This window comes from Physcomitrium patens, chromosome 11 (assembly GCF_059467195.1).
Source record: "Physcomitrium patens ecotype Gransden chromosome 11, ASM5946719v1, whole genome shotgun sequence".
NCBI classification, from domain to species: Eukaryota; Viridiplantae; Streptophyta; class Bryopsida; order Funariales; family Funariaceae; genus Physcomitrium; species Physcomitrium patens.
This window is the reverse complement of record NC_143420.1, coordinates 7,598,594-7,614,116: the sequence shown is the minus strand read 5'-3', so window position 1 is coordinate 7,614,116 and position 15,523 is coordinate 7,598,594.

Below are 15,523 nucleotides of genomic sequence, written 5' to 3'. Positions count from 1 at the left end.
GTTTAATCTAGTTCTGCCACTTCTTCTTGAACTTCTTGTTAGATTTCAAGTCTGTATTTTGTGTCCGTAACAGTCTCCACAGACTCCTTCTCAAATCTCAATATTATAATTCTTCTATTAATAATCATTCTTCACCAATACATCTAATTATCTACTTATAATTTTCTATTGTATTCATCCACAATAAATTCCATACTTCATATACAACATTAAATCTCTATTTCGTTTCAAAATTTCACTTCACATTATTTAAAAACTATCCATTATTCTTCAACTACAAAAAAAATAATGAAGTAGTACCAAGCTTACCCTAACTCATAACTATCACAGTCTGGTCCTTCCTACTTCTTTTTTAACCTACTTATGCTTACCTCAAAATGCCAACCACTACATAATACGATGATAACTACTTTTTTTGATAGAATCATCGATCTTGCCTTCTAAACGATTCATTCATCAATTTATTAGTTTTTCTTAATATTACATACTATGTATTAGAAAACAAAAAAATCCTATCCATTCTACATAGTCCCACTCCTAACTATGCATCGTTCTTGCAAACTACTATTTATGTTTACTAGATTGATCAATATCAACATTGTCAATAGATGGTTCAATAGATTTTGGTTCTAATGATAAGTCTTTGTCCTCCTCTAATACTTCTATTAGATCTTTTCTCAATTGGGATGATAAAACTTCATTGTATGCTCTTAATTCACGAACTTGAGCTTCCAATTCTAGAATTCTGACATCATTTGCTTCCAATTGGTGTTGTTGTTGCCTCACCTTCTCTTTTAATTTACGAATTATTAAAACTAGCAGGGTAGACATTTGTAACTGACCAATACTAGATAAATCAGCTTTTAATTTTTTTACTAATTCTTTCAGAGTTCTAATTGATATTCTTAACTATTCTATTTCAATTCTATATTGGTTACCTAATTCCCGATTTTTATGTTCTAATAATGCTATCTTTTTTTGTTCAATTTCCAACTGATACTTTGCCTTCTCTTATTCTAAAATTGATATACTATGAATCTAAAATAGGTCTTACCTTTGGCCTTCTACAATACGTTGAATGCGTTTTTTTTTTTTTTTTTTTTTTTTTTCAAGCTTCTTGTTTCTTCCCAAATTTATGCTCCAAACAACAATATAGGAAATGTTGAAAACAATTGCCACTGAGTGCCCCGCTCCTAATCTTTACTCAGGTATAGATCAAGAATGCTTAATTTTGTTGATTATAATCTCACTTTTGATTTTTTTACTAGTCAATATTAGTATCCAAAATTAACCATCAATTGTCTTTACTTAAACATACACCTATAATTATAGATAGTCTATCATTAACAAATAAGCCTTCTTTCTTCCAATTTTTAAAACTCGTCCTGGATTTACATATAAAAAAATCATAATCTGTTTCCGTTGATACGTGTGATTAATTGAATACCCATAAAATCTTCCAATTGAATGAATCCATTAAAAAAAACTTCAACTACACAATATAGTGTTGTGTTGTAGTTTGGCTACTATATGAAAATAATGTAAATATGTACTTAATATATAATTTACTAAGTAACATGGTGATAGCCATATTAGTAGATTTTAGTTGGTTGTAGAATATAATTTGATTATTACCTTGAAAAGAGGTTGTTTAAAAAGATTACTATAGAATTTGTATAACTTTAATTTCTTTTGATAGTGGTTTTTAAGATTAGTTTTGATTGATAGTAACTTATAAATATTTAGAATCACCTTTGTTAGACATTGGTAACCTTTGAAAACTTATTTTGATTCTTTTATTTGGTATTTAGAGCATAAATTATATAAATCCTATAAGAAAAAGGATTGAAAAAGGGTTTTAATAGCAAAGAGAGTTTAGGGTATTCATATAGATGAATGGAGATGGATGATGAAAATCTCCATTCCTATTGGTCAAAAATCATGATTAATAGGCTTTGAGGAGGCTGCCCGAGGCCATGTTCGAGATTAGGGTTATTTTTTCAAGGTGATTTGAGCTTTGAAGGATAGGATCAACAAGTTTAGATTTTTGACTATGGTTTTGGTCGAAATTTTGTATGATTTGGAGTATATATGAAGGAGATATAGGCGCTCAAAGTTAAGGTATTGATTTAGGAGCTACTATCACTATTTTTGACATAATGCACACGTATCAAGTGCAATTGAGGATCGGCAACTGCAACTAAAGAGAGCATTTTTGCGGCTATATTTTTTGTATACTGCTTGCTAGATTCCAAGCTAAAGTGAAGGAGTTATTGGATTTTGAAGTCAGCACATGCAATCTAAGGGTTGTAAGTGACCAGATTTACTAGTGGTTGTGTCTTGAGCTATATCTTGAGCAATTTGATAAGGTTTTGGCTCAATATTTCAAAGAATGTGTAAATTCATGTTAATAAACTTTGTACATAATTTTGATGATATTTGAGTATTGGATTCTTGAGATATTAAGAAAATAGTGATCAAATGCTTGTAAATTAGGGTTTAGAGCATCTGCTAGGAATTCTTAGATGCCAAAAGATCGAGAGTGAATTTGAAGTTTGTTTTTTTTTGTGATAAAAATTAAGGGTGAATCTACCTTTTTTATAAATTTGACACAAATTGAACGGCTAGATCAAGAATTATGAATTTCTAAAGTTCAAGAAGAGAAAATCCTTTGCGGAAAAAATATGTTTTGAAGGGATTTTATTATATTTTGAGTTTTATGCAAATTAAAGGAGTTTTGGAAGCTAAGATAAGATTCATATAAAGGTTTAAGCTAAACTCTCTATAGCTAAATATCTTGTATATTCTTAGATAGCAAATTACGCTATACGACAACGGCCCATATCAATAGACTTCAAATTTTTTTGGAAAATTATTAAATCTGCTATTATAAAGAAACACTAGATCATTAGGTAGAAACGACTTGGGACATAATTTACTATCATAATAACTCTTACGTCAATACTGTGTAGCTTCTATAGTCAGTAGAGCTATAGCCTTAATTTCATCCAATTTTTTTAATTCTGCTAACTGATATTGGAGGGATTCCTTGTCGCCAAGATGTTTATTCAACGTAATTCTCAAATTGTGTAACTTCAATTCTATTGGTAAGATTGCTTCTTATCCATATACTAATTGAAATAGTGTGGAATTGGTAGTGACTTTATATATAGTATGATATGCCCACAATACTACAAATAATTTAGTATCCCAATCTGTTTCCACACTAGACATTGTCTTAATTAAAATTTTACATAGAGTACTATTGGTCTTTTTGAGTCTATCCATTGGCCCAAGGGTGATATGGGATTATTTTTCAATGTTTGATCTTATATTTATCCGTCAAGGCTGTAATTGAAGAATTAAAAAAATGGATTTTTTGATCGCTAATCAATTCTTTAGGACATTCAAAACAGGTGATAATGTTCTCATATAAAAATATGGTTATTGTATTGGCATTATCAATTTTTGTTGCTATAGCCTCAGCCCATTTGGTGACATAATCGGTTTCTACCAAAATATATTTTTTTTGTCCATTTTGGGAGGCTAGTGCAATTGGTCCTACAAAATCAATCTTCATTTTTCAAACAATGCTTGTGCCAAAATCAGTACCAATAGTATAGCAAAAGTTCTGATAGGTCGACCAATTTGTTGGCAAGGATCACAACGTCGGATATATTAGTATGCATCCAAAAACATGATTGGCCACCAATATTCAGCCATTAGAGCTTTACAAGCAGTACTATTATCGATAAAATGCCCTCCACAACTATCCAAATGGTATCCTTCTAATATGATATGCACTTCACTTTGAAAGATACATCGGCATAAAATTCCATCTTATCCTTGCTTATACAAGGCATTACCAATCATTGTATATGGCGTACTTTTTAAAATCAGACATTTCTTTGATTTCTCACTATAAGGAGTTGAAAATATTTGAAATGACAGATACTAAATCAATTCACTATATTTGGATGTAATCACATCAATAACAAATAATTGCACATCAAGAAGTGCATCATGGATAGGTTCATTTTCTAATATATTAGAAAATAGAGATAAATGATCTGTATTAGCATGTTTTTTACTTGATTAAATATTAATAGTAAAATTAAATTCTTGAAGTAGTAACACCCATCAAATAATGCGTCCACTCAATTCAAATTTATTAATCATATACTTTAGAGTATCATGATTGACATGAAACACAAATGGATAACCAAGTAGATAATGCCAAAATTTTTGGACATAGTAGATTATGCTCAAGGCTTCTCGTTTTGTAGTAGTGTAATTTTGTTCAGTTGCAATCAATTAAAAATTAACAAAATATATTACATAATCACAATCATTTTCATCTGTTTGATTCAATATCTATCCAATAGTAATATTAGATGCATCAACATAAATATGAAATAATTTTTTTCAACAATGTGTAATGAATACTGGTGCAAACTCACCAATTTTTGTTTCAATTCCTCAAATGCAATTGTATCGTCTTTAGTCCAAATTAGACTAGATCCATTCGATAGTGGTTTCTTTAAGAGATTAGTTAAAGGCTAACATATAACCACAAATGAATGAATAAATCATCAATAATAACTGACATGGCTGATAAAACCACAAACACTTGACATTGTCTCTAGCTTTGATAAAGCCAATATACTAGTATCCAAGTTAGTAGTAATACTAGCCAGTGAGACAATGTATCCCAATAACTTACCAAATGGTACTCCAAATTGGTATTTCTCCAAATTCAAAGAGATTCTATAATGAACACAATGATCCAAATACTTATCAAGATATTTCAAAAGTTTGATCCTTATACTAAATGTGTAAAAATCATCTAAAAATATCTCTATTGATAATCATAAATAATCCTAAAATTCTTGCATCATTACTCTTTGAAATATGGTAGAGGCATTATATAACCCAAATGGCATCACTTTATAACCAAATGTGCCTCAATCCGTAATTAAACTAGTCCTCCTATACAATTTGGATTTAATTGTAATCCAAAAATCCATCCAAGAAGGAGAAACATTCATGTCCTGCTAGTGCATCCATGATACTATCTATAAAAGGTAAAGAAAAATAATCCTTCTTAGTAGCTGCATTCAATTTATGAAAATCTTAACAAATTCTGATTTTTTCATTTTTCTTTGACACCATCACAATTAGTGAAATCCATTCAGCATATAAGACCGGATAAATAAAACCTACATTTAAAATTTTGTACAATTCTTCTTTTACCATAAAAAAATATTTTGGATTAAAAAGGTATTATTTTTGACAACCCAATGTAGCATCCTCTTCCGAAGTAATCCAATGCTTACAAACCTTGATAAGAATACCTTTTAAATCCACATACAATTGAACAAAAGTAGATTTATAAGTGAGAAAGAATTCTTTCTAATTTTTTAGCTCGATACCCGTAATATCGGTGTATATCTTAATAACCTGTGGTATTTTAATGGTGCCTAAGTTAATGGATTGGCACACAGGTTCTTCAACATCCTCTTGTTTGATTTTTCTCATTGGTTCATAATCTTTCATATAATTTCACAACTTAAAACTACACAACTTCGTTCCCATTGTACTGATGTGATTTACATCAAAATTATTCATTCAATCAGCAATAGGATGATCAAAGTTTGATGTATCTTCCTAATATACTAAATATTCACTCGGGCTTCTACATTAATAAACCACCTCATTCTGCTTTGAGGTATTTTAAACTTCACCAAAATGCATTGTCTCCATAGCTTTGTTGTCCTCCTCAACAGATTGACTCTCATCTTTTGATCTAACCTCTAATCTTGGGAATGCAGATTCTCCATGATATTGCACTAAGTACATTTATAATATAATCTCGTCACTACCTTTTCTAATGGACAATGTGCCATGACCCCAATCATTCTTAGCTTTGACTTCATATAACCATGGTCGATTCAATAAAATTAGATACGATAATATAGAATTCTGGAAGCAAAAAATAATATAATCAATTTTGTACGTAATTTTTGGCAATTATAGTGTCAATATCATGTATGATATCCATTGGTTTTATCCTACTATGATTTGCCATTCTCAATACCAATATTGTGGATAGTAAATGTTTTAAATCCAAGTCCTCTATTGTATCGATATTCATCAAATTGACACTAGAGCCACCATTCACTTGAACTCTGGAAATTAGAATACCATCAATTGATACATTGATAGTTGGTGCCTCCGAATCAGGATTCAAACTAACTTCATGAATTTTTCTATTACAAGACCTACGTCTTATTACTAAGGCATTCAATATATAATGACATTCTGGTACTACCGCCAAAAGTTACTTTATTGTGATAGAGGATTGAAGTACATCCAAATCTTTCAAAATATCATACGGTTCTATATTGAAAGTGATTTCCAATGCCTTCTTTTGTTTCATTAGTTTTAATTTTACTCCTTGAGATATTAAATACTTTCTTATGGTTAGAATTATTGTTTATACATTCTCTGAGTTTCTTTTTGCCAAAAGCTCCTTTAATGGATAAGACATTTTATTTAAAATTGGATTTGGTGGGATTGGTAAATTGGTACTAGGAATCAAACTGGGTTGCTTAGATAAATTAGGTTTCAATATTGAAATATTTCTTAGTATTGATATTGATTTTGAATTACCCATTAGCGGATAGAGTTGCTCCTCCACAACTAGTTCACTCAATTTTTGAATTGAATCTTGCTCTTTTTGCTGACCCCGTATAAGGACTGCGTTAACCATCTCAACTCAATGTATTGGAGATTCTTGTTGAACACAACCTTTATCATGTGACTGTTGCCTCGACTGCATCTGTTGATCCCAATTATTGAAATTAAATGGAGCATTGCATTGCTAATAAGTATGCCCAGACTACTTACAATTTCTACATACTGGAGCATATTCATCATTGGCTCTTGAATTGAGACATTCACTAGCATAATGTCTTATTTGTCTGCAATAATAACATCAAATTTATCTTCTTCCAACTCCATCAAGAATATTAGGTATTTCTACTAGTATATATTAGCTAGGCCTATTCGAGATTGAATGGATAAATGATCCCAGTTAAATAATTGATATTGTAGAATCTAAAGTTGGTTTCTAAAAGGATGGATATTGAAAATATCCTTACTGACTTTGTACAAAACCTTTAGCATTGGGTCCACATTCTTGGTTATACTCAAAATTTTGAAAATTAAAAAAAATCCTATTTTATTTATTTGAATGATTTTTGGTCTAGCCAAACCTATTTTTTGTTTGGACTTGATTAACATCCCACGAAATCAGTTGAATCATGGTCTAATTACCAAACTATTGTTGTTTATGTAAATTCCAACAATTGGTGGTGGTATGCTTATCTCCACAAAATATACATTGTTTAGTCATATAGGATAGTGAAGAACATTTCATTACCAAATGGCCTTGTCTTTTACAATTACTGCACCAAACATAGGGATGCATATTAATCTATTTATATCTCTTCTCCTTATCTTTTACCAAATTAACAGCCAATTCATCCATCTTCTTTATCAAAGTTAACAAGAAAGCATCGTTTTGATCTCTCGATACTAGTTCATGAGGTAATTCTTTCATAGGTGCTGGTTTTTGATATAGGGAGTATGAAAAATATGAAACTACTATTGTTGGTAGTACAGCTTATAATAAGATAGCATTAATTATCTCTTCTAGATTTGTACTAATATTTATATTGTAATTAATCATTCTTGGATAACTTCTTGCTACTTTATTCCAAGCTGGCATTTGATAATCTCCTTGAGAAAGAATCATTATGGCTCCTGTGGTTAGGAATCGGTCATAATGACATTCTTTTCATACCTTTGTTTGATCAAGTCAAGAAGCAACAGTGGCTAGTTGGGCCTCCTTCACAAACATCTTCAATTTTGGTAGATGTAGTCTATTAACTAATATAGATTAAATAAACGATTTTGGCATTTGGATATTTGGCCATTTCCAAAGAATATCTGCTACTCGTTCATAATAGACTCATCAACTTAGGTAGCAAGGCTTTTGATATAAGAATTGGCTTCAAATCCTATGGCATATGAGGAATAATAAAAATGACCATTAGCGCAACAACTTTTGGACTAACACATCTAATTTCATTTGGTAAAGAGGCAAAAGCCTTACCATGCTTGGAGATCATTTCTTGGAACCTTTTTTTTTTAGATTCTTTCAAGAATTCACTTCTTCCAATCTATAGCTTGGCCAATGTCTCTTCCACAAAATTTTGTCAAATTTTATTTTATCTCCTTTAATCCAGGCTCTTTTTCAACCCTCTTGACATGATCTTCAGAGTCCAGTATCATGTTGTGGTTTGACTACCATGTAAAAATAATGTATTTATATATTTAATGTACAATATACAAGACAATATGGTGGGATCTATCTTAGTAGATTTTTATTGGTTGTAGGATGTGGATAGATTATAACTTCAAAAAGAAATAGTTTAAAAGTGCTTCTATTAGAATTCATATAACTTTATTTTCTTTTGATAGTGACTTTGAAGTTAATCTTATTAGTAGTAAGTTTTAAATATTTAGAGTTACTTTTATTAGATATTGGTGACTCTTGAAGTCTTATTTTGATTCTTTAATTTGGTGTTTAGGACATATATTGAGTAAATATTACAAAGAAAAGAGTTGGAGAGGGATTTTGGTAGCAAAAAGAGAGTTTAGGACATCCATGTAGATGAATGGAGATAGATGATGAAAAATTCTATTCCTATTGGTCAAAAATCATGACTAATGGCTTTGAGGAGGCTTCCCGAGGCTATATTATAGATTAGGGTTAGTATTTTGGAAGAATTCGAGCTTTGGAGGCTTGGATCAGCAAGTTTAAGTTTTTGATTACGGTTTTGGTACAAATTTTGTTTGATTTGGAGTTTATATGAAAGAGATATGGGTGCTCAAAGTTAGGGTAATGATTTTATACCTACTTTCACTCTTTTGGATATAATACACATGTACATAAAGAAACAGAGGATTGGCAATTGAGATTGGAGAGAGCATTCTTTTGGCTATACTTTTGGCATGTTTTTTGATAGATTTCAAGTTTGGATAAAGGAGATATTAGAGGTTGAAGTCAACACTTGCAAATCTAAGGGTAGTAAGTGACCCAAATTGCTAGTGTTTGTATTTTGAGCTATATCTTGTGCAATTTGACAAGATTTTGGCTAAATAATTCTAAAAATGTATATTTTCATATAATCAAATTTTATATATAAAATTTGTGGCATTTGGATTTTGGGTTTGTGAGATATAAAGAAAATAGCACTTAGGTGCTTGTAAATTAGGATTTTAGAGCACCTATTAGGATTTTTAAGATGTCAAACGATTGGTAGCAAATTTATAGTTGAATTTTTTTTAAAATAGAGCTTAAAATTGCATTCTATAACATCCGTGAATTTGGCAAAATCTGAATGGTTAGATCAAGAGATATGAATTTCTAAAGATGAAGAAGAAAAAATCATTTGTAGAAATAATATATTTTGAAGGGATTTTATTATAACTTGAGCATTTTATTCAAAGTAAAGGAGTATTTTGGAAGCCAAGTCTTCATATATATGTTAAAGATGGATATATGGAGCTATGGTTGAATTTTTTTTATAAAGATGAACTTTTGATAGGAGATTATAGATTTCTTTTGAAGTTATTGAAAACCTAATCTACCAGCAAATGGTTAGCTATGATTTGATATAGCCAAGAATGTTAGAAAATTTCTAGATATTTTAGAAAGCCTTACATACAAACCTTCTTAAATATAAAATAGTTTATTAGTATAATATCTTTTTGATATTGTAATATTTATTTCTCTTCTACTTTTAAGGTTAAATAACTTATTGAAGCTTGGCCAAAAATTTAAAACTAAATTCTCTACAGCTAAGTACCCAATGTATTTCCAGATAAAAAACCACGCAATACGACACTGATGGCAGTTGTATTGCTACTAGCCTCACCTTCTTTGTCATAGGCTTATACTTGGTATTCACTATTGTCTTAATTTCTAAGCCATAACTTTCAATCAAATTTTCATCATAAGCTATCTTCAATATCTCTTCATATAATCCTCTTGAATAAATCTTCACTATCATATCAATAGATGCAATGTCTTCTCTATGCAAAGTTTCTAAAACCTTGTAAAATATCATATAAAAATCTTTCTTCTTCAATAATTCTAAAAATAGATTTACCACTCAAAATCATACTAATTCTTTTTAATTTTTCTTCTATCTTCTTAATTGATCCTTTACACTTAGAATCCAAATCTTTAATTAATAAATCTTCATATAATCCTTTAAAAACTCATACATCCATCCTCTGTCAAATTCCAAACCATACAACTACTTTATATATTAGGACATGCTATAATAGATGATTTCTTTACACTCATGGCTCCCTATATTCCAAGTGTACAATTTAGAAATCCAAAAAATTATCATGTTTATGATCCATAGAAGTTTTTCTAAGTTGATTTCTATGCCTCTCATGATCTGGCCTTACTATGAGAAATTGGACTTACTACTTGCCATCATGGCTACGAATCTTCGCATAGTATGAACCATTATCTAACACCTTGGTCTCCATCCTTGTTGCACTAATATGTAGCTGCCCCAAAATGATTAGATAACTTCTTTGATTTTACACAAAAAAATTTTGCTCCACTTCTTCATTACTAATTTTAATGCCTCCTACTAGATATGCTTCGTAAACATAACCTCTTTCATTATTGGCAGCTCTCAATATCCATCCATGGTTGGTATCAACTGGCCACTTATTCTTCTCATAAATCTTTCTAAACAAGATGTTGATCTTAGAGCCATGATCCACTAATATTAGGATTAGCTCTTTAAGGCCTCTAATCTTTATACATGTCTCCGTAGTAGCTCTTGCCTAAAATGGATGAGTATAAGCTATCAAAGCTTCACCATCATTCCTCTATAGCTTATTAACCTCACATTGAGGCAACTTGGCCTCTATTGTAATTCCTTCTTCTCGGTTCTTCCTAGTATTGGCTTCTACCTTCATGTTAGCTACCCTATCACATAAAAATATTTGTAGCACTTTATTCTTTATCTCATCGCATAAATCTTCATCTATAATTTTAACTTCTATTTTCACAATCTTATCATAAATAACTTCATATCTTTTGCCTTAGTTACTACTGCCCATATTATCACATTTCAAGGCAAAAACTTATCTAATCTCCTCTTCTTCTTTCTTCATTATCAGAGTATCTAATATTCTTGCCGTCATTGTTTTAGCTATCATTTGCTTCTTTCTCTCAATAATATCAATGATGAGTTCATAAAAACCTTTCTTAGCAATATAAAGAGCTTTTCTCAAGGTAAATTCAATCTTAGCATCCAAAATCCTCTCTTCTAAGATGCCCTTTATATCAACTAAGGATTCAATATTAGATTGAAGTTTATAGGCTAGTGCCTTATTCTTTCTCTTAGTGATGTCTTTCTTCTCCTTGTCCTTGCTACTACTCATTTTCTCTTCCCACTTTTCTTTTGGGAGTGGAACATCAACTCTTAGATATAAAGCAAAAGGCCTTGATTTTTATTTTTGCCTTATATTGCCTACTCGTCCTTGTCTTAGAATAGTATTTCTACCACTAAGATCTTTTTTTTGTTGCTTAGCTCAACTATCTCTTTGTCTTCATTAGTTTGTCTCTTTTAATGTCTACTGTTGCATCATAGGATTCTTTCTCTCTATGCTCACTTACCAAATAAGACTTGATGGTAGTTGCATTAGTTGGATCATCCTATCCAATTAGTCTTCTAATAGCTTGAGCTCCCCTCACTATTACTTCTTTAAATATATATATAGAAGTTCCTACCTTGATGTATTCAGCCTCAATGATATAAGTCTCTACTTCCTTACCAAGTAAAGAGTTGTTCCTCTCCAATCAATTCTTCCATCAATTTTTTCATGCCTCCTCTTTTACAAGTTAGTTTTTAGAGGCTCAATCATTGTAGAATCTCTAATTTTATCTTCTTTGAAAGTAATAATACCATTCTTCATGGCATCTGTATATAATCCACAATCACTACGTTTGTAGTTTGAATCATCATACCAAAAGCACTTCACCATAAATCCCTTTCATCCTTCAATTAGTCGTGAAGTACTTGACCTTGTGTCTTTCTTCAAAGCAATCATTTCTATCTTTAATTCTTTCATATTCCTCATTAACTCATCAAGGATTTCTTCATGTACATTCTTATCTCTTAAAGAGCTTGTTGTTAAAACTTCCATATCTTTCACTAGTGTAGCTTTTATCTTTGTTCCAATCCTTCTAGACTTCACATGTTGTTGCTTAATAATGAAGCTCACTGCCTCTTCCAACTTTTTTCAATCAATAGTAAAATCAATCTTTATTGTCTCATCTTGAAGAAAGAGAAGCAATCTATCTTCTAGCATGTCATTTAGAGCTTGCAAGAATAGCTTTGATTTCCTTACCTCTAGAAGGTACTTCTCAGATAATGGGAGTTGGCCAAATTTCTTCTCAAACTCTCTCAATAACTCGTTTGGTTCCATATGTTTATTTGGTTGTTGATCCATCCAATCAAAAAAACTTCTTCTAATCATCCATTCACTGTCTTCATCAAAGTATTCATCTCTCAATCTCTCTTCAAAACTAACCCATGTTTTTACATCAATACTCCCATGTAGTTGTTTCACCCTTTCTCTGATCTTTGGAATAACTATTAAATTAAAGGTCTCAATCATCTTATCTTCTAAAATTTGATAGATTTCTATTTTACAAGTATAGACCCTCAAAAACTTAGTGTTATTCTTTCCATCAAACCTCCCACCTTTTCCAATAACATTCCTTAATGTTTTGGTAGTCCCTTGCAAAGTTACATTAACAACTTATTGGCCTATAAACATTGGCATAGCCTTTAAAAATTCATCTACAAGATTTTGACTACCTTCATCATTTGAGCTTCATTGCTTTGTATCTCCCACCTTCACTTGTTGAAAAATTTAGTGCCTTAAGTCTCTCTCAATAAAAGCATCAATATGTCGTGGTAGAAAGAATTTGCCTTTAGAAAGCATTGGGCTTTTGGCTATTACTAAATGCTCAATCAAGCCTTTAGATAAAAAAATACCAAGTCTATATATAAAATTATCCCTATAGAGGCAATTACATCAATACATAAGCCTTAAGTACCAAAGATCAACAAAAATGTAATAAAAATATTATAAAACCTTGTATATCCTTAAGGTAAAATTTTTCCAAATTTCAACAATTCATATCTCACGATTGGACTGTCCAAACAAACCCAAATTTTACATGAAGTACTAATGTACTTTTAACAACTATCACAACAAATTTCAACGGCAAAACTATTACGAATCTTGAGATATTGTCAAAATCCTAATAGTAGCTTCAAACCCTTGCTTACATACACCCATGTGTAAATTTCTTCATATCTCACAAAATAAGTATTTAAATACCATAAAACTTTGATATATAAATTTTTAACCTAATAATACATACTATTTGAAATTTTAAGCCAAAAATTCATCCAAAAACTCAAGATATGGCTCAAACCATTACTATCAATAAAAGACTCACTTACTGCCTTTGAATTACATGTGCTATCTTCAATGCTCTATAACTTCTTCATAAAAACTCCAAATACAAAAATTACTTCACAAAAGATATAGATCTTGAAATCATCCTTAAAGCCGCATCTCCCAATTTCCAAAATCTATCATAAAACTCCTCGTATCCTCAAAATAGCAACAGTATGTCTTAAAAAGACACCTGAACTTCAAATGGCTATAACTTCATCACCCTAATTCCAAATCCTTTAACATTTTCACACAAATTGTAGTTCAAATCCTAAACTTTACAACCCTTGCTTTTGAATTTCAAATGCTACTTCTAAAGTTGCCAAAACCGTTGTTATGGTCATAGACAACATGTTAAATGCCCATTGGGAATGGCCTTTGACCAATAGGAATAAAGATCTTTACTTTTTGCCTTCATACAACCATGCCTTGATTTCATTCTTCTCCATAAGCCTCCTAGTAGTTTAGATTTTCATCCTTACGCTTCTATCTTCTCTTAAAGTTGTATACTAAACATTTAAATCTTATATAATTTAAACACTATAATAAAAATAGATAAAATTCAGAATAAAGTTTCTTATATTCACTATCTTTAAATTAATTTATTAACCATTTTAACACAAATTAAGACTTATAAACATAAAATATGTTTTAACTAATTTTTACATACTCTAAGCATTTATAATACAATAATATGGTGAAAACTATTATATCCATTATATTTACTTTCACAACTCATCATAGAATAAAATAAGGTTCAATCCTATTTAAAATCCACCAATTTATATGCTAAAAGGTTAGCAACAAATTTTTAGTCATTTTCCTCTATTATTTGGTAGTAACCTCATTTCATTTGGTATTACCATTTTAAAAAGTATTACTATTTCATCAACCACAATTATTATTGTAGATTTAGTTCTTTGTTAATTACCAAGATTCAATATAAAAAATGTCACAACAAGTGATGCCATTAAATGAAAAGTTTTTGTTTCAGAAGGTTAATCCGAACTTGAAGCTGTCAGTCGAAGTCGAGGAGGAGGTTCCTGTTGTGTTCAAGAGGCTAGGATATCCATTTCAGATTAGTATGAGCGCTTTGTACGCTGCTGGAAGTCCTTATACATGGCCAGGACTGCTCGCGGCCCTGGTATGGCTTATCCATCTTCTCTTACATCAGGAGGCAACGGAGTCGGTGGTAACGTTTGAGACGCAGGTGCGAGATCCTTTTTCGAAAACCTTAGCCAGTCATATCAATGCTTCTTGGCGGGAGACGATGATGAGTGTGAACGCCTGGACTGCGCGTTTCGTCAACAGTTTAAGGATTGTACTGTCGAGACTACGGAGAAACTGGCCAAGCTGAAGGTGCCAGAAGTAGAGGAGCGATTGCGAAGACTGTCTACGGAAGCCTCCCCCCTCGTGAGTTTGGAATCTGAAAAGGCTGACATTTTGAGCGACAAGCAGAAATTTCTTACATGAATTAGCAGTTTACAGTGGCACAAGCAAGCTGCAGAGAAGAAACTGGAAGCGCGCAAAGGAGACCTTGTGGACAAAAAAGCTGAGAAGACTGTCATCCAAGCTGACATTGAGGAGTTGCACAATCGTATAGCCTCACAGGAAATAAATCCTGCAGATATTGACCGCATGCAGAAAGAGAAAGATTTTCTTGATGCCAACACTCGGCCTGTTGTATTGAAGGATCAGCAGCTACGCAAGGCAGCATGGGATCATGAGCTTGCATCTACCAACAAAGAAAAAGATCTGGAGATCCTGTGTGGTGAATACAACGAGCGCTGTCTAAGGTTCAAACCTATCCTAGCGGACGGACAGCCACTTACAGGAAGTGAATTGCAAATTACTTTGCAAATAGAGAGCACTGTACCAAAAGAAATAC